Consider the following 23,035-nt stretch of genomic DNA (forward strand, 5'->3'; position numbering starts at 1 on the left):
GACTTGCTTTGTTTACCAAATAAATCGATCTAAGTGGACTTACATTGCAAACATAAATAAAAGTTGAAATAGTATTTTTTTAATGTCATATATGAAGTTTTTAGTTGTGATACTTCCAAAATCATTTCAGAAAAATCAACAGATTTTCCTAAACCCAACCAATAGTTTTAAAATCCAATCTGGAAATAGAAAAGCTTGATTTTTACCACGTTTTTAGATTTTACCACATTCTCACCCTGTTATTTACTTGTTTATTTTATGCTTTGACTTCTGTTTTTGTCTTAGCCTCTTACTGGAACCGTTCTTCGGCAGATTCTAACCATTGCGGTCAACTCCTCTCTGTGTCTCAAGTACACTGGTGAGAACAAACTGATAACAATGGGAAAGCCGTCCAAACTGAGGTAAGCAGTCAGCTGGTAAGCGCGAAAAGAAACAGCATCATATCACTCCATACCGTTCATTTTAAAAACCAAATGCAGCCATATGTACTTCTGGCTATATAATTCACAGTCTCCAGCAATATATGTAGGGCTATGTTTTCAGAAAGAGACTATGTTGGCAGAATCTGTCTGGCCCTAGTAATTACTAACAAGAACAATACTTGTATTAATAATAGTTCAGCATTTATGGATGCACTATTAAAATCCAAATTCATGGACTGGTTATTGAGATACATGGACTAACTGTGAACTTTAACTAAACTTTATTCTCACTAAAAGTTTACAAACATTATTACATGCTGTAATAAATGCATTGTTCACTGTTTCTTCATGTTAGTGAATACATTAAATAACATTAACTAATGCAACCATATTGTTTGCGAAATTAATGGTTTTGTACCGTGGTATAATAAGTATAAATCAATATGCATTTTAGTTATTTTTTTTTAAGAATAATTTATTAATATTTAACAATTCATGTAAGAACCAACATTATTTTTTTTACATAAAAAAATTAAATTTATTAATGTTCAACTTAATTTGTTTGTTTAAATTCAGCCCATATCAATTATTTGCAACCACTTACCTTAAAAGAATTAAGTAAATTCAATGAAAAATTTTTAATAATAATAATAATAATAATAATAATATTGTTGTTGTTATGTGTTGTTATTTTTTGTTTTTACTGTTATTGCTAATATATTATTATTTTTGTTGTTGTTGTTGTATAAAATAGTAAAATATAACAATTTTTAAATAAATATACACACCCCATATATAGAAATATTATAAAACATACCGTGTACTATACATTAAAATGCCATAAATTAGATGCACACTTCATTTTTATTTTTAGCTTTAAAAAATCAGCTTGATTTGATGCTGTAACTATATCTGAGCCTGTGCTTGTTCCATTTGCCAAAATAAATATCTGAGACTGAGAAGAATCCATGCGACAGTGTCAGGGGATCATCTTCTTTCCAACCTCGATGACTCACACATGTAGAAAAACAGAGAATGAGGGAGAAAGTCGAGAGAGAGAGAGAGAGAGAGAATGAGAGCTGTTCAAAGCCGCAATCTCCCCCAACAACAAACAAGACGTTCTCATGTTCAGAAGAATCCCATTCCTTCTTAAAAACGCTACAGGGAATAACTAACACACTCCCCGGATCCGAACGAGTGGGCGACCACAACAAACTATAAAAAGTCAGCTTTGTTGTTATTCACATTTTGATACGCTCGATCCGTCGAGAGACGTGCGGCGCCCGGTGCAGCAAGACTGTCATAAGTCACTGTCTGCCTCCTGTTCAGCTCCTGCATCTGTTGCGTTAACCCAACGATTATTTCAGATTTTCTTGCACGCCAATATCGTGAGCACGTAGCGGAACAGACACTCCCCTGCTCCGCCAGATTTCTAGTTAATCAGCGCAGATGGCGATTCTGACCGTGGTCATTTAATCGTTATGTTTACGAGTTTGCTCATGGGGAAAACAGTCTTACGCCTTTGAGATGGAGAGCTGGTTATTCTTGGAGAACGACGGAGACTCATTAGGCAGGTAGACAGTAGTGTGAGCCGCTGAGCCCCGAGTCCAAACCTTCCTCCACCAATTAGGGATCCGCCAGTGTGAGGAAATGTGTGAGAAAACGTCCTTCAGAATTTTAAGGCCAGACACATGCACTTCATATCAATAGTGTATTGTAAATACTCTGCTTGGTATCGTATAGGCACATGACCTCGGGTGTGCATTATTTTCTAATAACTCAACACTGAAAAAAGATGCATAGGATTTACAATTTTTAAAGGTAAGGTTGCAAACAATTTATACCCAGCAGGTACAACATAACATCATATTGACGTTGTACCCCAACATTGTGGGGACTTTGGATTATGTTTGAAAATAAAAATCATGTTGACTTCAGAACCCGATGTCAATGTCCATCCTAAAATCAACCAAATATCAATGTCATACTGGTTCATACTGGCAGTAGGTTGTATTATGTTCCACCTGTTTCTTCATGGGTGTTTTGTTTTTTCTGAACTGAGTGGTATATGGTAGGGTTCGGCATGCTTTTATGGCCGTTTCCATTTTCAGAAGATACCGAAAAGCATTTCTGAAGACCGCAAATTATGTAGCCGGAGGTATGTATGGCTGCATTTCATTTTTTTAAGCTGATGCTACGGGGCGGTGTGACGCCATTCCTTTTCTTGTATGCCGGCTGACCTCTGTAAGAACCTCTGTGTAGAGGGCTTTCCCGCTGCAACCAGTTTGTCCAGTTAGCTTGTTGTGTTGGTCGGCAGACTTGAGACGCAGAGAGGAGCTGACCAGGTTCGAGTCCGGAGAAGAGCAGTTCCAGAAACCAGGTAAGACAAAAACAGAATTCAAAAATAAAGTGAATAACAGGCTGAGAATGTGGTCAAATATGAAAACGTGGTAAAATGCAATGAAAATCAGACGAGGGCTTTTCTTTTTGTGGACGGCTTTTTTTTTTGTAAATTGTTAGTTGGGTTTAGGGAAGTGGGCGGGCAGGTCAATCTGTAAAACTGCTTGGGTTTAGGGAAGGTGGAGGAGGGTGGGTCAATCGCGAGAGACATTCAACATTTGAAAAAGCGCGCCCGGCCTCTCACAGATTCCCGAAAACAAAAACTGCACAAATACGTACCTCCTGGGATGTATTTCGCAGTCTCCAGAAATGTCCGCAGGACTATGTTTCAGAATATGCCTGGGTTGACAAAAGGATACCAAAAGGTGGAGCAAGATGCACAGTTGAACGCTATTGGTTTAAGCATGGAAAACGTAATGGACCCGACTGGGATATGTTTAATGTTCCTTGACTGTTGCTCAGTGAAGTTGTAGAGTATCTTTGAAAGGTGAGTGTTTTGTTCATTTGAATATACTGATTACACAGTTCTGTAACCTAAATCAGTGGTTTTTAAAGTGGGGGTGTCCCCCTGAGGGGTCGTGGGACAATGAAGGGGGGTCGCCTGGTGATTTCCTAAATTTTTTTATTTTGATTAAACCATAAGAATTACCATACTTTATCCATAACCATTGAAGAGAAAAAATAGTCGTTTAGTTACTACATACTATATAGTTACGAGCTTATAGTTCTGTTGGATTGCGTTGAAATACATTTTATTAAAGACACAGCAATAGGGTCAGATGCAGCATATTGCTTTTATAACACCAGGTTAAACTTTTTGGCCCATTTACAGCACTCACATATATTAATACTGGGGGTCACGAGTCACTGGCATTGTCATTTTGGGGGTCGCGGGCTTAAAAGTTTGGGAACCTCTGACCTAAATAGCCAAGTCTGTTTTAGGGTTCCCTTGAAACATTTCCGTTGTGTTCTGTGCTATTTTTAGTAAAAACTTGCATGTTTTTGTGTGCGTTTTTACAAGTGTCTGTGTGTGAGTGGACTGATTATGTGTGTTTCTTTGGCAAAATAAATGACTTTCTGCTTTGTAATTGTGTGCCAGACAGAATACACTCTACGGTAGACTGATGAGACTGATGAGAACTTGTCCAGGTCACCTCATGCAAAAAAGAATTATAATTTGCATAAAGAGAAAGTGGACTATTTTAGGACCGTTACATTTTTTTTTTTGAAGTAAGATATCATTTTTTAATGACCATTAAGCACTCTCCACACATAATTCTCATTATTGTAAGGGAGTGATAAGTTGTGTTTCTCACAGTGGTGCTTCTCATTAGGTGAAAGGTATTTCTCCTACAGTAATTAATGAATGCTTTGCAATTGAGTTGTTGTAGTAGTAGTAGTAGTATATGTTAGAGTTAAGTGTTTAGTTTTTTATTAAGACATTATAAAGCATTAGAAATAATAATTATATATTTTCAGTGGGGGAAATAAGTAATGAACACATGCTTTTTTTCCTGGGATTAATATTTCTAAAGGAGCTGTTGACAGGTTTTGTTAAAAATCCAAACAATACAAACATAAAAATAAAATAAAACAAAACCAATCTCAAAGTTAGTTATGTGTAATAACAATGGTATGACACAAGGAGAAAGTGCTGAACTACTAAAAAATATATTTAATACTTTATATAGAAAGCTTTTAGGATGATGGCAGCTTAAAGATCCCTCTCATGTAGATAATCAAATCACATGCATGGCTCACGTGTGATTTTTTACATATGTGTTGTGTTGTTTCTCTACGTCTTGTCTATCAAATCTGATCTTTAAATTGTATTTTCTTTTGGGTTCAAGTCAGGTGATTGGCTGAGCCATTCTACAGCATGATTTTCTTTCTCTGAAAGCATTTGAGAGTTTCCTTGGCTGTGTTTTGGATCATTGTTTTTCGGAATGAACCGCCAACTCATTCAGTACGTTTTACACAGTGGATGCCCTTCCAGCTGCCACCCAACACTGGGAAACACCCACTCACTCTTGCACACACTCACATGATCTACAGCCAATTTAGCTTATTCAACTCAGCTGTACTGCATGTCTTTGGACTGTGGGGAAAACCAGAGCACCCGTAGTTTAAAGTAATTATTTCTCTTTTCATACAATTTAAAATGCAGTTTATTTTTTTTAGAACCTACAGTAACCTGATCAGGAGCTTAAATTATTATGATTTTTATAATTATTATTCAATAATTTAATTAGTCATATATATATATATATATATATATATATATATATATATATATATATATATATATATATATAATCTTATTTATTATTATTAATTATTTTATTAAACAGTGCACTTTTTACATAAAATGAAAAAATGTCTTCAAACCAAACTGTTTCTAAAATTAATAATGATAGCAATATTATATAATAATATCAAATATATAATAATGTATTATTTAATATATTTTATTATATATTATTATAATTATTATTATTATTGTTAATATTACAATTAATTTTAAAAACAGTTGTGTCAGCTAATTTTTTGTGGAAGTTTTTGCACATTTTCTAGAATGTTTTATTTAAAAAGTGCATTGTTTAATAAAATAACTAAATTAATTAACAATAATAATAATAATAATAATAATAATAATAATAATAATGATAATAATGATTTAAAATAAAATAAAATTTTATTTCTACAGTATTAACGTCTATGGTGTTACTTTTGGTCAACTGAACTTACTCTTCCTTACAGTGATACATTGATAAAGTACAGTGACGAGAATGAAAATGGCCTTAAAACAAGCAACTATTTTCCTCTTTCCTTTCATTTCTGAGGTAAAACGTGATTCAGACATTTGAAGGTAGAGCTGTCTTCACAGTTTTACTCTGCTATTAATCATTTCCTCACATATAACATAAAGAAGTAGGAAATAAAACGTTTGAATATGTAGATGATGTGCACAGTCATTCCTGACGATGGTCATTCGCACCGCATCCATAATGAAAATGTCCACCTGTGATCTTAAATACAGCACACAAACGTCCACATCCAACATCTTACCCTTCACATCCAAAAGAAATCACATCCTTGACAGATTTACTGCATGTTCTGGGTGGTCATTTGTCAGAATGCCCCTTATTAAAAAGTTTATTTAAAGAAGTGTCTTTCTCCAATGTCCTTTGGCTCCCACCGACTGCTGTCAAAACTCCTTTAAGACTCTATGATCAGCAAGCTTCTGTGCTCTGACCAGAGAGCGGAGCCTTAAATTATTCACCACAAACTCGGGCTCTGCCTTTTAATGGGCAAATATTGAGGCAGCGGATTGGCAGAGAGGATTCTGGGAGTCTCAGAGGAGAGAGAGGGAGAGCTACATAAACTGAGAGAAATGCTGTCTCATGGCTTTTCTTCCTGCGCTAGTGAACTGTAGGGAAGCACACATGAGTTACTCTTTATTTGGGATGTAACTCATCCTGTCAACATGGGCTCGAGCCAATTCAGCTCATGAGGACATTTAACTCTCTGTGCTGTCATCTGCAGCTCTATAGAGGGTTGCGTAACAAAACCCAGTACCTATATCACTGTGTACGTACTTGGAAAAAATCAAACATGCACATAGAATACATCCTGATAACATATTATGCATCATGCACGCTGTACGTATCAATTTTTTGATAATAATGTAGAGGCTGTTTAAAAGAAGGCAAATCAGAGCCTCAGTCTCCTCCACAAGTTGAAAAGTTTTAATGTTAGTACACAGATTTTAAACATGGAATATAGATCATTAATAGAAAGTGTTCTCACATATAATATTGGTTCATGGTTTGGTAACACAACACTTAAACAAGAGAAGAAATGATCGCAAATTATTAATCAGGCAAATAAGATAACTGGCTACAAACAACATTCGCTGGAGATTCTATTTGACTCCTTTATGGAAAAAACAGCACTTGTGATTTTTAAAGATAATACACATCTCTATCACTCAGCTTTTGAAATGTTACCATCAGGACGCAGGTTTTCTAGAGCCCACAGAAATGCTTATGAAAAGTCAATTATCCCAATTGCAGTTGTTGACTTAAATTGGATCACTGTTTGAAGTGAATGGGTGGGGACATTGTCAAGAATGATCTGCAATTATAGGTATGAGGCTAATTTGTTTTTAAGTTTTTAATTTATGTTGTTGTCTTGATGAGTTGTTGTCTTAAATCTAGTGTTAAGGCCAAATTTCCTTTCTGTGCCAAGTAGAACGGACAATAAAGTTTAAACTAAACTAAACTAAACTAAACTAAACATATACCACATAGACATAGAAAGTATATTTTGAGTTTTGTTTACTGTATTTTATTTATTTTATTAATATATCTGTTTATTTTGCAGTGGTGAATTCTTGTAAAAATATTCTTTAAATTCTTGAATATTTTGGTTTGTAATTTTAGATATACTAAAATACTTCTACACAAAGGCTCAGTTTCACAAACAGGGCTTAGATTAAGCCAGGATTAGGCCTTAGTTAAATTAGGCTATTTAAGCCACATTTATAAAAATGGCCTCAGAAAAATATACTGCTGGTGTGCACCTGGTGATAAAATATGACACTGACATATTTTAAGACATCTCACCGCAAGTTATTTTGAGTTCATACAGCTCAAACATGCAATTTAATCTTGACTAGCCTTAAACCTTGTTTGTGAAACTGGGGGTAAATGTTTTTATTTAATCAACATTTTAAATATATTTATGACTGATATCATTTTTTTGAATAGTATAGTAAAACAATGACATTTTTTAATACTTTATTTTAAGGTTGTGTGTGTGTGTGTGTGTGTGTGTGTGTGTGTGTGTGTGTGTGTATATATATATATATATATATATATATATATATATATATATATATATATATATATATATATATATATATATATATATATATATATATATATGGGGCGTAAGGCACTTGGCCTAGGGCCTCTTGCAAATGCATGCTTCCCACAAATGATGATATACAGCCCTATTGCACCCCTACTCGTTTGATATTGTGATATTGCTTATATACAGGTATATATATACAGGTATATATATATATATATATATATACACACACACACACACACACACACACACACACTTAATTCTATTAACTGTCTGACTGACTAATACAATTATATACATGTGTACACTACCGATCAAAGTATATAAACAAAACAAGAACAAACATTGGCTCGTATACTGAAGAAATACAAAGAACAATATAAAGGGGAAAAAAAAAACGAAAAAAAAAAAACATCATAACAGGTAATGAAGTTGTAAATAACGTTTAGTTTGTTGCACAGAACAATCATCTGACAGCCGTATTTTTTTCCCTTAAACGATAGCAGCCATGACATGAGTGCACTCAGCAGTGAAAGTGAAACCAAATGTGCGCACATCATTTAAATGATCATATCGCATTTTAGAGTTATGATTACGATAAGCTTTTGATATGTTTTTTTTTTTCTTTCATAGTGAACACAAAGTGTTGTGCATGAAAGTAAATGTTTCAGTATCAGTATAACTACTCTAGCCTCTATCATGTTGAAAATAATGCAAGATAGAATCTGATAATGACGTTTCGTTTCATCAGTGATAAAAAGGTCTACAAAGGTTGTCAATGACAGATTGCAAGCTTATGTCTCAAACATAATAATTCATTTCAGAATTATTGATAGATATATTCTGATGTAATCACTTCTGGCTTTAATGACTGGGACAAATTTAAAGTTTACAAAATTGAGCATTTTAACCAACAGTACACATATAGGCCTAATAATATTTGTGTTGTTTTACCATATGTTTGAGAAATAACAATATTAATACCCTATACATTTTAACCTTTATTTTACATCTACAGAATCGTAACAAAATTATTTTAAAAAAATAAATTCTCATTTTAGGCAGAATCATGCAGCCTTAGTTCTGTAGAAAGGGGGAAAATATATTGCTTAAGGGGGCTAATAATATTGACCCTAAAATGCTTTGGAAAAAAAAAATAGTTTTATTCTGCCTGAAATACAACAAATAAGTTTTTACCCAGAAGAAAAAATAGTATAAGAAATACTGTGAAAAATTCATTAATCTGTTAAACAACATTTGGGAAATATAAAAAAAGAAAGCAAAAAAATCAGAGGAAGGCTAATAACTTTGATTTCAACCGTATGTGGGAGTATAGCATTTGACCAAAACAAGGTGTGTGAGGAGGCAGCATAATTAAGTTGCCTTTCTTCATGTCAGGAGACGAGTCTGTGATGTCTTAAAGCACTGCATCCACAAGCAGCTCACTAGGTGTTGGAACAAAGCAATCATGTTTTGTTCCCATTTCTCAGCGTGTGTGCAGAATTACATATGTGCGAGATGAAAATGACAGTGGAAATTCTTGTTTAATCCCTCTCCAGTTGCAAATATAGCGTCAAGTAATATTAATCTTGTGGTCCAGTTGCTCGTCTGTAGTTACAGTTGCTCTTTGATGAGTCTATCAGTGGTTTAGTGTTTCTATAACATCACAGACAGAAACCCCCTGCACATCCACTGCACTCCTGCAGACCTGCATTATTCAGTTGTGAAGTCTTCAAAGAACGTAAAGCCTGTCCACAAATCCACAAAGCAAGCAGTTCAGTACCTCGAAAAAAATTCTTCAGAAATTGCCAAGACACTCCTGGGATTCATTGAAGATGAGAGAGAAAAATGTTCCCAACAGCATTGTTCTAAATGTGATTATGCGACAAACCGTTCAGTTTCTCGCTGCCTCGTGCAATGTTCTACTCCACTGCAAGGATATTTGTATTAAGCTGACAGCGTTTTTGACAATTATTTGTTTGAAATTCTTTTTGAGCGAGATAACAGGCGAACTGAATTAAAACGGAGAGGTCTGTAATTCATATTCCACTCGAAGCTGGAGGTGTCCTCGTGGTTTTGCTCTGCTATTAATCACTGCTTTGCATTTGATGTGAAGTGTGAGACGAGAACATGGACAGGTAAAATACTAATTAGATTGTTGAACACAGTCGGTACTGTCATTGTCCCGGACGCTCACTTTCCAGCATCCCTACTGAAATATTGATGGTCATTTAGTTCGCATGTTGCCCTTTGGAATAAAACTGAATATAATCAAACTGATTCTCTATTTTCATGACTTTTATAAGCTATTGACAGTAGACGGTCAAATGTTTTCTATTTAAAACTGAAGAGTCAAAGGGTTTATAGTTGATTAATGTCTACATGATGTTAATATATATATATATATATATATATATATATATATATATATATATATATATATATATATATATATATATATATATATATATATATATATATATATATATATATATATATATATATATATACACACATACACAACAGTCCTGCCTGGTTCTCGAATCTGATTGGCTGATAGATATTTAAGTAATATCAGCACCCGTACAGCATCTTTACTCTTTGTGTACACTGAAAAAAGTGTTGCATGCAGAACTGTTGCAGACAATTTGTTTGTGTTGAATTCAAACAAACAAATTAAGTTTAATAATGTTCAACCTAATTCGTTTGTTTAAATTCAGCCCAAATAAATTGTTTACAACCACTTAACATAAAAAAATTGAGTAAATCCAAGAAATCATCTTTGAATAGTTTTTTTAAGCGTATTACTCTGCCCACATACAGCCAGCAACATGCAGAGAGACACTGCAGTCTAACAAATATTACTGCTGTTAGACAACAAAATACTTTTGAGGCTTTTTTAGTCAAGAATGTAGTTTAGATTGAAACTATGCAGTTTATTTGTAAGAATAATTTACAATATTTACAATTTCTGAGAGAGCTCGTCAATGGCCATTAGCCTGCCACAGTGTAGACCAAAGGCAGTAGACATTTTCTATCCACATGATGGCGACAGAACCTCATAATAAGCCCTAACACTTAGAAGCTTATACAGTAACAGTCTGATTTCTAACCATAGCAGATCAAATCATTATTAAACTGGTAAGCATACCTGCCAACATTCCCGTTTTTCCTGGGAGTATCCCGTATTTTAGACTAATTTCCTGCATCCACCCCGTTTTTTTTATTTTTTCCGGAACACTCCTGTAATTTCACCCACCCTGCTCTTTGGTACAGTCTGCAAACATCGCCGGGTTGCCAACTTTCTTACAGTACCAAATCATAGCGGCCGTCCAAAACCTGCTGCATCCTATCCCGGTTCTCAACAGTGTTATTCACTATTCAGAGACCTCACCCCTGAACACCCCCTCCTTCCGGTCTTCTGGATTTTCAGTGACATGTTAGCAGGTAAGATGATCCCTCTCTTTTGTATGTTGTAGTGCTGTATTTATACCGATTTGATTGCATATGTGGGTTGTGTTGGCAGAAGGAAAAAAGCAATGTCCACATGTGTTTAGCGTTTTTCCTTATCGCAAACACAACAGCAGCCTGGTAGGGGTTAATTATAGTGATATCCCGATTGCAACAGGAAAATACTGTAGACTAGAACACTCTAAGAAGATATCTCTGTATATGGATGGCATTTCATGTCATGTTCAGCCTTATAAACTTAAAGTGTGAGCAAAATCAGCTGTTTTGTCATCACTTTAGACATTACGCTATAGAGAATCATTCAAACACTAGCTCTAACGTGACGTTGGTGAATTAGTAACGGCTTCTGCTGTTTTGACATCAGCTGAAGATGTGAATGAATGGTGGAAGAAAGTAGTTCCCAATAAAAAGGGGTTTTTAGACTCTCCGTGTTTGATTTTCTTATTTATGTACACGATTGTGCCGTCGAACTGTTGTATAAACTTGTAGCAGTGAGATATGGCTGTATATCAGCACTAATGGGATGCTAGCACCCTGCTACCACGCCTTCCACCAGTGCTGATATACAGCCACATCTCACTGCTACTCGTGTGATATTGCTCATATTTATACATATGCATCCTCATATCAGGCATAAGAACAGGACATGTGTTTGGATATAACTCAGTTTTTTGACCACACTTCTTTATTATTGTTCATTCATTAATTTGCTGAATATTAAAACTTAATTTAGAAATAGTTTTGAAACCAATCCTTGCTCTTAATAAATTATATTAATTATGTAGTCTAATAGACGACTTCAGTGCATGCAACAAATTTTCCTTATCCACAAAAGAAATGGTGTAAAAAGTAAAAGTAAAGAGAAAGAAAAAGTAAAGATGCCGAATTGAAGAGGCTCATTCTTTATCGTCATGTTGATTGTTTACATTTTTTTTCTCGCTAGTGAAGATTTTTCCACTTACAAAGTCCGTCATGTAAATAGCTAATGTATTTTGTTTTATTTGTTTATTTATTTATTTTTTTTTAAATCAGATTTGGCAGAATAATTTAATTATTGATTGGGCTACTAGTTGGATTTGGGTCAGTGTAAACACAGCTACATTATCTGAGTTCACTGCCATATCACACACATTGAACTGCATTCATAACGTGTGTCGCTGTGTTGTTTTTCCTGTTTGGAAAAATAATGCAGCCGGATGTTTTTTAATAGGTCATGCGGCAGGATGTCTTTTGACAGTCTCCTTTCAAGGTTATCTCCAACTCGAGCCCAAAGGGAGTTTGGGCTTGTCAGAATAACTGCAGGCTTTCTCCTACATTGCTTGGCCTGTGGCATGTGCTTGACACTATGAAAGCAAACCCTGACAGTATCACTACAAAAGGTCTATGCACATAAAAATTAAGCTGACAGGAATCCGACTATAACAGGAGGCTGGATATTTCCCTGTTAAAAGGAAGCTGAGCACTTGCACTGTTGCATAAACACTGTAACTTTTTAACATTTCAACTAAAGGTATTGCTGATACACAGATAGGGTTGTCGTTCCAAAACCTGAAATTAAATTAAATTAAATTAAATTAAATTAAATTAAATTAAATTAAATTAAATTAAATTAAAAGCCTCGGCTGGGTCAGTTGGTGTTTCTGTGTGGAGTTTGCATGTTCTCCCTCTGCGACGTGGGTTTCCTCCAAGTGCTCCGGTTTCCCCCACAGTCCAAAGACATGTGGTATAGGTGAATTGGGTAAGCTACATTGTCCGTTGTGTATGTTTGTGAATGGGAGTGTATGGATGTTTCACAGTGATAGGTTGCAGCTGGAAGGGCATCCACTGAGTAAAACATATGCTGGATAAGTTGGCGGTTCATTCCACTGTGGCGACCTCAGATTATTAAAGGGACTAAGTCGAGAAAAAAAAGAATGAAAATAAAATAAAATCCTAATTTAAAATAAAAGTAAAAAGCTATCAACTTGTAGTTTCTTTGTTTCCATAAATAAGTTAATATAAGATAAAATATATTCAAACAAACACATAGATATGAGAATAAATACATGGAAAGTGCTAGTATAAAATAAAATGCATACAAACATACACGTTATAAATATTGAAATAAATTAATTAATTAATTAATTAATTAATTAATAAATAAATAAATAAATTGTGTGGTGTGGTTTGTTTTAACAAACTCGTATTAATGGGTGACAAATGTAAACATAATACAGTACAATTTTTTTAAGTAAAGGCAAATAAACTAATAAATAAATAAAACAAACAAACAAAACAATGTGTTTAATGTGTTTTATAAAACATTACAAAATAAGTAATTCAATATAAAAATAAAAATAAAAACTACTGACCACTTTGACAAACCTGTTATGGATATACAACCCTTAATCAGAAAAGTTGGGACAGTATGGAAAACACAAATAAAGGAAGATTTCCTAATTTCCTAAGTGATTTCCTAATTTACTTTGACTTGTACTTGATTGCAGATAATCCAACAAATATTATTTAATGTGTTTCTCTTGATTTCTATTGTTGGTTTGTTGGTTTTTGTTTGTTTGTTTGTTTGTTTTTCCAAAATAAACATGTACTCCAATTTTTACAACATTTAAAAATAAACTTGGAACAGGAAAGCATTTACCACTTTCTAATGTTGCCATTCCTTTGCACAACATGTAAAAGATGTTTAGGGACTAAAGACACCAATTGCTGAAGTGTTTCAGGTGTAATTTTGTCCCATTCTTCCTGCAAACAAGTCTTAAGCTGGGCAACAGTATGGGGTTTTCGTTGTCACATTTTGAATTCAAAAGTCACCACATATTCTCTATTGGAGACATGTCGGGACTGCTGGCAGGCCAGTCAAGTGCCTGTATCCTCTTCCTCTGCATCAAGGACTTTATAATGTGTGCAGAATGTGGTTTTGCATTCATTCATTCATTCATTTTCTTGTCGGCTTAGGTCCATTATTAATCTGGGGTCGCCACAGTGGAATGAACCGCCAACTTATCCAGCAAGTTTTTACGCAGCAGATGCCCTTCCAGCCGCAACCTATCCCTGGGAAACATCCACACACACATTCACACACACTCTGGGTGAAACTGGAGCACCCGGAGGAAACCTACGCGAACGCAGGAAGAACATGCAAACTCCACACAGAAACGCCAACTGAGCCGAGGCTCGAACCAGCGACCTTCTTGTTGTGAGGTGACAGCACTACCTACTGCGCCACAGCTTCGCGTGGTTTTTGAGTTGTCTTATTAAAATATGCATGGGTGTCCCTAAAAAAGAAGGTTTACGATGGCATCACAGAAGGGCAAGTTATTTCTTCCAAGGGCACTGATACAACCCCATACCGTGACAGACCCTGACTTTTGCACTTGTTGCTGGTAACAGTCTGAATGATCCTTTTCTTCTTTGGTCCGGAGCACACAGCATCCATTTTTTCCCCAAAATACCTGAAGTTCTGATTCATTTGACTACAGTACATGTGTCTACTGTGTGATGGTCCATACATGATGTCTATATTGGACACTTTTAACATAGGGCTTCCTTTGGGCAAAGTACAGTTTTTACTGGCATTTATGGATTTAACTACATATTGTAGCACATATTTGTAGCACAGGTTTGCAAAGTATATCAGACTATGTAGTGTTATCGCTTATAGACGAATGAGGATTCTTGATGCAGTGCCCTTGAGGGTAGTTTACCTTAGGCTTGCGCCCTTGTTCTTTGCACAATAAATTCCACCAGATTCCTTGAATCTTTTAATTATATTATAATAATTTTCTCACGTATTTGTTGGCAAACTGGTGATTCTCAGCCTATCTTTGCTCCTAAAGGACTAGTCCTTTCTTGGATCCTGCTTTTGTACCAAATCATAATTACAATCACCTGTTGACATCACCTGTTTCAAATCACATCATTATTTTACCAGTTTACCTGATTACTAGCCCTAAACTGCTCCTGTCCCAGTGTTTTTGCAATGTGTTGCAGGTCTGAATGACGGGAAAGGATGTATATTTACAAATTAAATTAAGCTGACCAGACAAAACAATAAATATTTTGTGTTCATATTGTCTGCAATGAAATATGTCAAAGTAAATTTGGAAATCACTACTTTATTTTTTAACTTGCGTTTTCCATACTTTCCCAGCTTTTTCTGATTTGGGGTTGTGTGATGAATGTAGTCTTTCAATAAAATAAAATCTAAAATAAACATCTCTGACATTTTGGAGGTGCTATATGAAAGAGTATTAAAAAAAGTCTAACAGTTTTGGAGTAAGATGAAGGAGAGTAAAGAATGACAGTCATTTATTTTTTAGCATTTAAGGTCAGAACGCAGCATCTGGAGGACAAGCAGTGGTATTAAAATGCTGACAGCTTCGTGCAACATGCTCACCGTGACATTTGAAAAGAAATGACACAGTTGTGTGGATTAGTGCAATTGCAGCTATTGCAGTCCTCTTCGTCCATTATGTGGGATTTATGTTGAGACAAACTCAAACATATGTTAATTCTATGGTTGTTTGGTCTTGCTGAGCTGTTTTGCTGGCGTATCCTTTTCCAAGACCCATTAATAAGCACTCAGAAGCTTGTAAATCATGACTCTGCAAACTCGATTTCCTATACAGAGCAAAAAAATAAATAAAAATGCTGCATGATTCACCCTGATCCAAAGAAATGATCTATGAAAAAATAATAAATAATAAACTGAATAATAATAATAAATTGTAAACATTATTATTATTATTATTATTAATATTATTATTAATAATAGTTGGTGGTTCATTCCACTGTGGCAACCCCAGATTAATAAAGGGACAAAGCTGAAAAGAAAATTAATAATAATAATAATAATATTAATAACAACAATAATAATAATAATAATAATTATACATATTATTATTATTATTATTATTATTATTATTATTATTATTATTATTATTATTCATTCATTTTCTTTTGAAAGTAACTGAAATAAATACATTATATTATATTTTTAATGGAAACCTAAAATGTAATTATCTGTTTTATTTGTTTTTGTCACCATGTCAGATCATGGAAATTTACATTATATTCTATTGCATACCAAAGGGAAATATTGCATATGATTATCTTTTTTTTTTTTATTATTTGTCGAGATGTGGAAGTCATGAAAATAGACTTATAATGATGATTATTATTATGATTACTATTATTATAATTTATTTATTTACTAACTTGTGTAATTATTTATTTGATTATGTATTTCATTTTATTATATGTATTTTTTAAATAAAGGGAAATGATTAGGATATGAGTACATGAACAACATTGTTTGCTTTTCTCACTGGCTGAACTTGCATTTAATTATGTTTTTTGTTGTTGTTTGTTTGTTTCTTCTATTTATTCTTAATGTTTTGACTTTTTAAAGAACACAGACTGATTTTGGTCTGCTACTGTAACTGTAATCTGCTCTGTCTTCAGCATCTCTTGTCTCTGTTACCATTTGATGATCTTTGCAATAATATATATATATATATATATATATATATATATATATATATATATATATATATATATATATATATATATATATATATATATATTACAATTCAATTTGTTTTATAGTAAAAAAAAGAAAAGAAAGAAATTTCCCACTTCTGATTGAGAGTCCGCATGAAAAATGAAATACTTATCAAATGAAATGATTGTAGTTAACTCAAAATCTATCGAAAGTTAATTCTGCTTAATTGAAAATAGTTTTGAACTCAGTGTTGAAGGTAATGAGATACTGAAATACCTCATTACTTCAACTTAAATAAAGTAAGATTAGATTAGTTTTTTTTTTACTCAAATGGTTTATAGCAGTCGATTTTCTCAAATGGTTTGAGTGGCCTTAACTTATTGGGCTTTACAGTACTCTGTTGGTTTGAGTTCTCTTTATTTATTGGGTTTTACTGGGCTCAAATTGCTTCGTTTACTCAAATAGATTAAGTTCACAGTACTCATTAGAAATAGTTTTTGAACTTAAATGGTTTGTTGCAATGGGCTTCCTCAAATGGTTTGAGTTATCGTAACTTTTTTGGTTTTACAGGGTAGAGAAACAGAATATTAAGTGAGAAAATAGCGGGCGTGGCTTGTTTTTCTCTTGCAAGCTGATTGGATGTAGTAAAGTAGGCTTTTCATTCAAAAAGATCTGGAAAAGGGTTTGGGGAGAGTTATTATAAACTAACAGACTCCTCCTCCTCAGCATTTATGTTAGTTTTAGAGGCGTGGTTAAGTTTGTTAGCCACGCCCAATACCTCAGACAGATGTTATCAGAGAATTTTTTTAAAAACAAACATGAAGTGCATTTTCAGAATTAAATTTTAGTTTACAATGGCAATCTATTGTGTTTTTTGTATTGGCATGCACTGATAAAGCAATGTGAGCAAACAAAATCGCATGGTTAGTTATGATTTCATTTGTTCTTTAAGTCTGATTGATGCATCTCTACATAAAACACCAGAACTGAGAAAGCAAACAGCCATAAAAACGTGAAGCGAGGAAGAAAGATTTCAGGAGGAAAAGAGAAAATAAATGCTTGCGAGAAGAGCAGTGGTAGGTGAGCTTGTATGCTGTGGAAGCACAAAGGATTGTTTGGATGGAGGGATCAGATGAAAGCTATTGGACACACAGCGGCTGAAGCTTTCTCAGTGCCAGATGGCTCCGGCGTCGCTGACCAGATCAGCGGCTATAAATGGAACAGGTACCCGACAGGTCTGAACAAACACACGCATGGCGGAGCTGAGCGCCATTCAGCCACACACACAGTTGCAGTCAGAAGTGTGGATTTGCTAACCCTTTTGGGCTATGCTTTTAAGTCTTATTTGGCTACAACGTTCTCTGTGTTTCAGCATAATTATTTTTGGTGCAAATCGTATTTTGACACATATTTTGGAAAAGTGTTTTGAAAATGTTCAAAAACAAAACAATTGAGGCAAATTGACTACCCTTTCATTATGTTTGGGGCTGTTTTTGCCCCATTGACTTTTATTATAATGACATTTTTGATCGCAAAGCCATGACACCATATTATTAGGTATCATTTTTTTATTTTGGTTTCCCTGTTGGGATGAGGTACACTATGTAATAAAAAAAAGCTTAGTTTCTGTCTTTTGACTTATATGGAGTGCTCTGTAAAATATATGTGTCTATAATTTTGTTTTTCACAAGTGTTTTCTGTTCATTTATGACTGTGAAATGCATTATGGGACCTTGATCTCTGCTCTGTAAACTTCTGATGTTGAAAATTCAACTCTGAAGTTTTCCAAAGTGACTTTCATTGACATTTTATTAGTTTAAAATAATATATAGACAAATAAGTCTTAATAAATAATGTACTGGCAGTTTATTACAAGGTTTTGTATAGTAATATACTGTATACAATACCAACCCAGACAATATATTATACTAAACTATTTAAATTGTTAATAAAAGTAACTTTTTCTAACTTTTTTAGATTAAAAGTTGTTGGAAGAAAAATCAAGGTCTCATAATGTAATTCAAAAGTATAAATAAATGGGGAAAAATAAAAATATTAATCCCAAAATATGGAGAACTGCTAATTTACAGATATTTTAATAGTGTATACTGTTTGTGTGTGTGTGTGTGTGTGTGTGTGTGTGTGTGTGTGTGTGTGTGTGTGTGTGCGTGCGTGTTTGTGAGAGACCTTTGTGCACTTACATTGATATGTCTGAGAAAATCAAAATAAGCAGCTTAGCTCTCATAACATTGTACAAATCAGTGTATTTATGCACACACGTTATAATCTACTGTTTTTCTCCATAGGAAAAGCTAGACTCTTTTTTTGCACTGGCCTCTAAAGGGTTAATGGTGCCAACTAATGATCATCGGTAAAAATAAAAATGGAAAAACCACCAACAATCAAGAATGCATGATTATATGGTGTCAAGGCTTTGCAATCACAAAATGTCATTATAATGGAAGTCAATGGGGCAAAAACAGCCACCAACATAACAAAAGGGTAGTCCATTTAAACAATGCACAAGAGTTAAAGTTTTTAAAAAGCCATTTATGCTCACCAAGGCTGCATTTGTTTGTTGGAAAATACAGTAAAAACTGATCAGTAGTGAAGTATTGTTACTAGTGCTGGACGAAGATTACCCCGATTAATTGCATCTAAATAAACCTTAGTTTTGACTTAATATATGTGTGTACTTAATAATGTATTATACTGTAAATACACACATGCATATATATATATATATATATATATATATATATATATATATATATATATATATATATATATATATATATATATATATATATATATATATATATATGAAAATGATAATTTATATTTAGATATCAGAATGAGTTTTATTTGCCAAGTTTGTGCAAACACAAGGAAATTTAGGGGGTGTTAGGAGCTCTCATACATATATAGAGACGTACATAAATGTATACACTTCTGGACAAAAGTCTTGTCACCTGTCCAAGTTTTAGGAACTTTGATCACTTAGGATCTTTTGATGACTTCTAGTTGATCGTTTGCTATCAGAAGTGGTTTATATGAAAGGTAAAGGCTTCTAGACAAAACAGAAATAATGTACACAATAGAATATAAAGTCATGATGCAGCGTAAAAAGAATCAATATTGTGTATGACTCCCATGAGCTTGGACAACTGCATCCATACATATCTGCAATGACTAAATAAAAAACTTATTAATAAATGACAATATAAATAACTTGTTAATAAAGTCATCTGGAATGGCAAAGAAAGAGTTCTTGCAGGACTAGAGTTCAGTACTTCTTCATCTTAACCCAGACATGCTCAATAATGTCCACTTATGGTCAGTTGGCTGGCCAATACTAGAGCCTTTTGACCTTCTTTACTTTTAGGTACTTTGATGTGGAGGTTGAAGTGTGAGAAGGAGCTCTATCCTATTTCTATGAGATTCTTGGGTCCATGGAGCTTCCAATAGGTTTTCTGCAGTATTTGTGATGAGTGGGATGCAGTTCAACAGATGATTCATCCAAAAATTCTACATTGGAAGTCAAGTTATTATTTGTTGCTCTTACGATAGACGAAAATACCTTTGTCAGGTAGTGTACATGCATACCAACACAAGAAACAGGACATTTAAATAAGTGGAAAATAAAATAAACAAACAATTAGGATTCTTTAATAAAACAGAAAGTTCAAAATAATAGGATTTTATTTACAATTTCTGTTACATTATAAATACATTAATGTATTCGCAAATATAAGCTGATTTAGTACCAATAAGACCTGATTATAAAAGAACAGTAAATCAAAATAAGATCTAAAGGGTCTTGTAACACTACTGGAGTAATTCAGCTTTGAATCACAGGAAAACATTACCTTTAAAACTACATTTAATAAGAAAACAGTTATATAGATGTGTATGTTTCACAATTAATGATTTTTTACTGTGTTTAACATCAAATAAATGCAGCCTTTGTTAGCTAAATATTCTTCTCTGAAATCATTAACAAATCTTATGCAATTTTTTTTGAATGGTCGTGTAACACACACACACAGCTTCGATTGCCGTTTTAGGAGCTGTTCAGCACTAAAGTGGGTTGAAAAGACTCTTGTATTGTGTGAAGTGAGTGATGCAGTGTTTCCTCGCAGCGTTTAACACCTTGCACCCCCTCACCCTTGGCGCTGGCACAGTGTTTCTGATCCCCGTCGGATGTGCCAATGTAAACAGTCGTCTAACAGCACCAGTGAGTGTGAGCATGTTTTGTTTTGTGGAAATAGAGTTGTCTGTTTGTCTTTGTTGACTTGGCATGAGCAGCACAGTATGTTTCAGGTGTGTAAACTGCAATCTGATTGGCTGATTGTCCTCAGTTTTGATTTCAATACTTTTGGCATTGATTTTGTTCCATACTAAAGGCTCTCATTCATTACTTATAAATGGACTGTAAATGACTAAACTAATGTTGAAGTTGATTAATTAAACAGCAAACCCACTCAGATGTCATCACTTTCAACTGCATCTTAATTAAACAAATTAAATGATTTGATAAAAGTATCGACGGGTTGTTCAGAAAAAATCTGATTTATTATCAAACTGGCCAGTTGAAATGATAATCGGACTTGTGGGAAAAATTGGTTTGTGTGTGTGTGAAATTATGAAATACATGAATTAATATGTTTTTATTTATAATGACATTTATATGCTATTTAGTTTCATAAAATTCACTATTTTAAATGAGTATTTTAAATACAGTTATTTTTTAAGTTAGGTATTTGTCTTCACATGATCCTTTAAAGGTGTCTTGGTGACTCAGTGGTTTTCACTGTCAACTCAGAACAAGAAGGTCGCTGGTTTGAGTCCCAGATGGGTCAGTTGGCATTTCTGTGTGGAGTTTTCATGTTCTCCCCATGTTCGCGTGGTTTTCCTCCGGGTGCTCCGGTTTCCCCCACAGTCCAAAGACATGCGCTATAGGTGAATAGAATAAACTAAATTAACCCTAGTGTATGAGTGTGAATAAGAGTGTATGGATGTTTCCCAATACTGGGTTACAGCTGGAAGAGCATCCACTGTGTAAAACATATGCTGAATATGTTGCAGTTCATCCCGCTGTGGCGACCCCTGATAAATAAAGGAACTAAGCCGAAGGAAAATGAATGAATAAATTATTCTCCTGGAGAAAGTCTTGTTTATTTTTTGTTTTGCTTTAATACAAATATATATATGAGCAATATCCATGTATACAAGTGCATTATAGTCCCACCAGTGAAGGTATACAACCACATCGCACTGCTACGAGTGTATGTAAAAAAGAAAACCAATTACGGAGAGGTCAAAAACCCTTGTGTATGAGGAACTACTTTCTTCCGTCATTCATTCCCATCTGCAGCTGATGAAGCCATTACTGATTCACCAACCTCATTTTAGACCTAGTGTTTAAATGATTCTCTAATGTCTAAAGTTATGACAAAACAGGTGATTTTGCTGACATTATAAGATTGTAAGGCTGAACGGCATGAAATGCCATCAGTCTACAGAGATATCTCCTTATAGTATTGCAGTATATTACAGTCTTCAGTATTTTTCTGTTGCAATAGGGATATCACAATAATTAACCCCGAAAAAAAGCAGCGTAGTCACTACCAGATTGCTGTAAGGAAAAACGTTAAACACATGCCGGGATTTCTTCTTTCTTTCTGCCAACACAACACACATTCCATTTCACACTTAATACACTACAATTATAAGGTATAAATACAGCACTACAGCATACAAAAGAGAGAGATCAACTTAGAATATCACTTACCTGTTTAATAATGATTTAATCAGCTGTAGTTTAAAATTACGCTGAGTTTTTTACTCCTCTAAGGGCTTATTACAGTATGCTGTCTCTGTTGAGATCTTTTGGATGGACAACGTCAACCATCTTTGCTCAAAGATAGGTTAATGCCTGTCGACATGCTGTCTCTCAGAAATGATAAATATTTTAAAATCGCCACTATCCTTGTAAATAAACGGCATAGTTTCAATCTAAACAACTACATTCCAGACTAAAATAATCCTCAAAAGTACATTATGTTGCCTAACAGCAGCAATATTTGTCAAACTGTAGAGTGTCCTCTGCTTGTTGCTGTATGTGGGCGGAGTAATACACAAGGGTGAAGGGTTAAGAGGCTGAATGAGTGCTGTTAATGGCAGAATATTGCATGGCTATCAACCAATCAGATTCAAGAACCAGACAGAATATATATGTTGTATGAATATAAATATATAACTAATAATCAATATTATTAGACTCCTTAAGTTTTTTTTTTTTTTTTATTTAAATGACTACCAAAAAATCTACTGTTGTACAATGGCTCTTTGAATTTCA

General features: G+C 34.0%; 1 long non-coding RNA gene across 1 annotated transcript in view; it reads left to right on the plus strand.

Moving 5' to 3' along the window:
- Positions 1-401, plus strand: part of LOC137488255 (uncharacterized) — a 431,442-nt gene extending 431,041 nt beyond the window's left edge. The window contains exon 4 of the long non-coding RNA XR_012393968.1: positions 286-401. This is a non-coding gene — a long non-coding RNA (uncharacterized lncRNA). The remainder of the gene's footprint in view (positions 1-285) is intronic.
- Positions 402-23,035: the final 22,634 nt, after the last annotated feature.

The sequence above is a fragment of the Danio rerio genome, chromosome 18, assembly GCF_049306965.1.
Source record: "Danio rerio strain Tuebingen ecotype United States chromosome 18, GRCz12tu, whole genome shotgun sequence".
NCBI classification, from domain to species: Eukaryota; Metazoa; Chordata; class Actinopteri; order Cypriniformes; family Danionidae; genus Danio; species Danio rerio.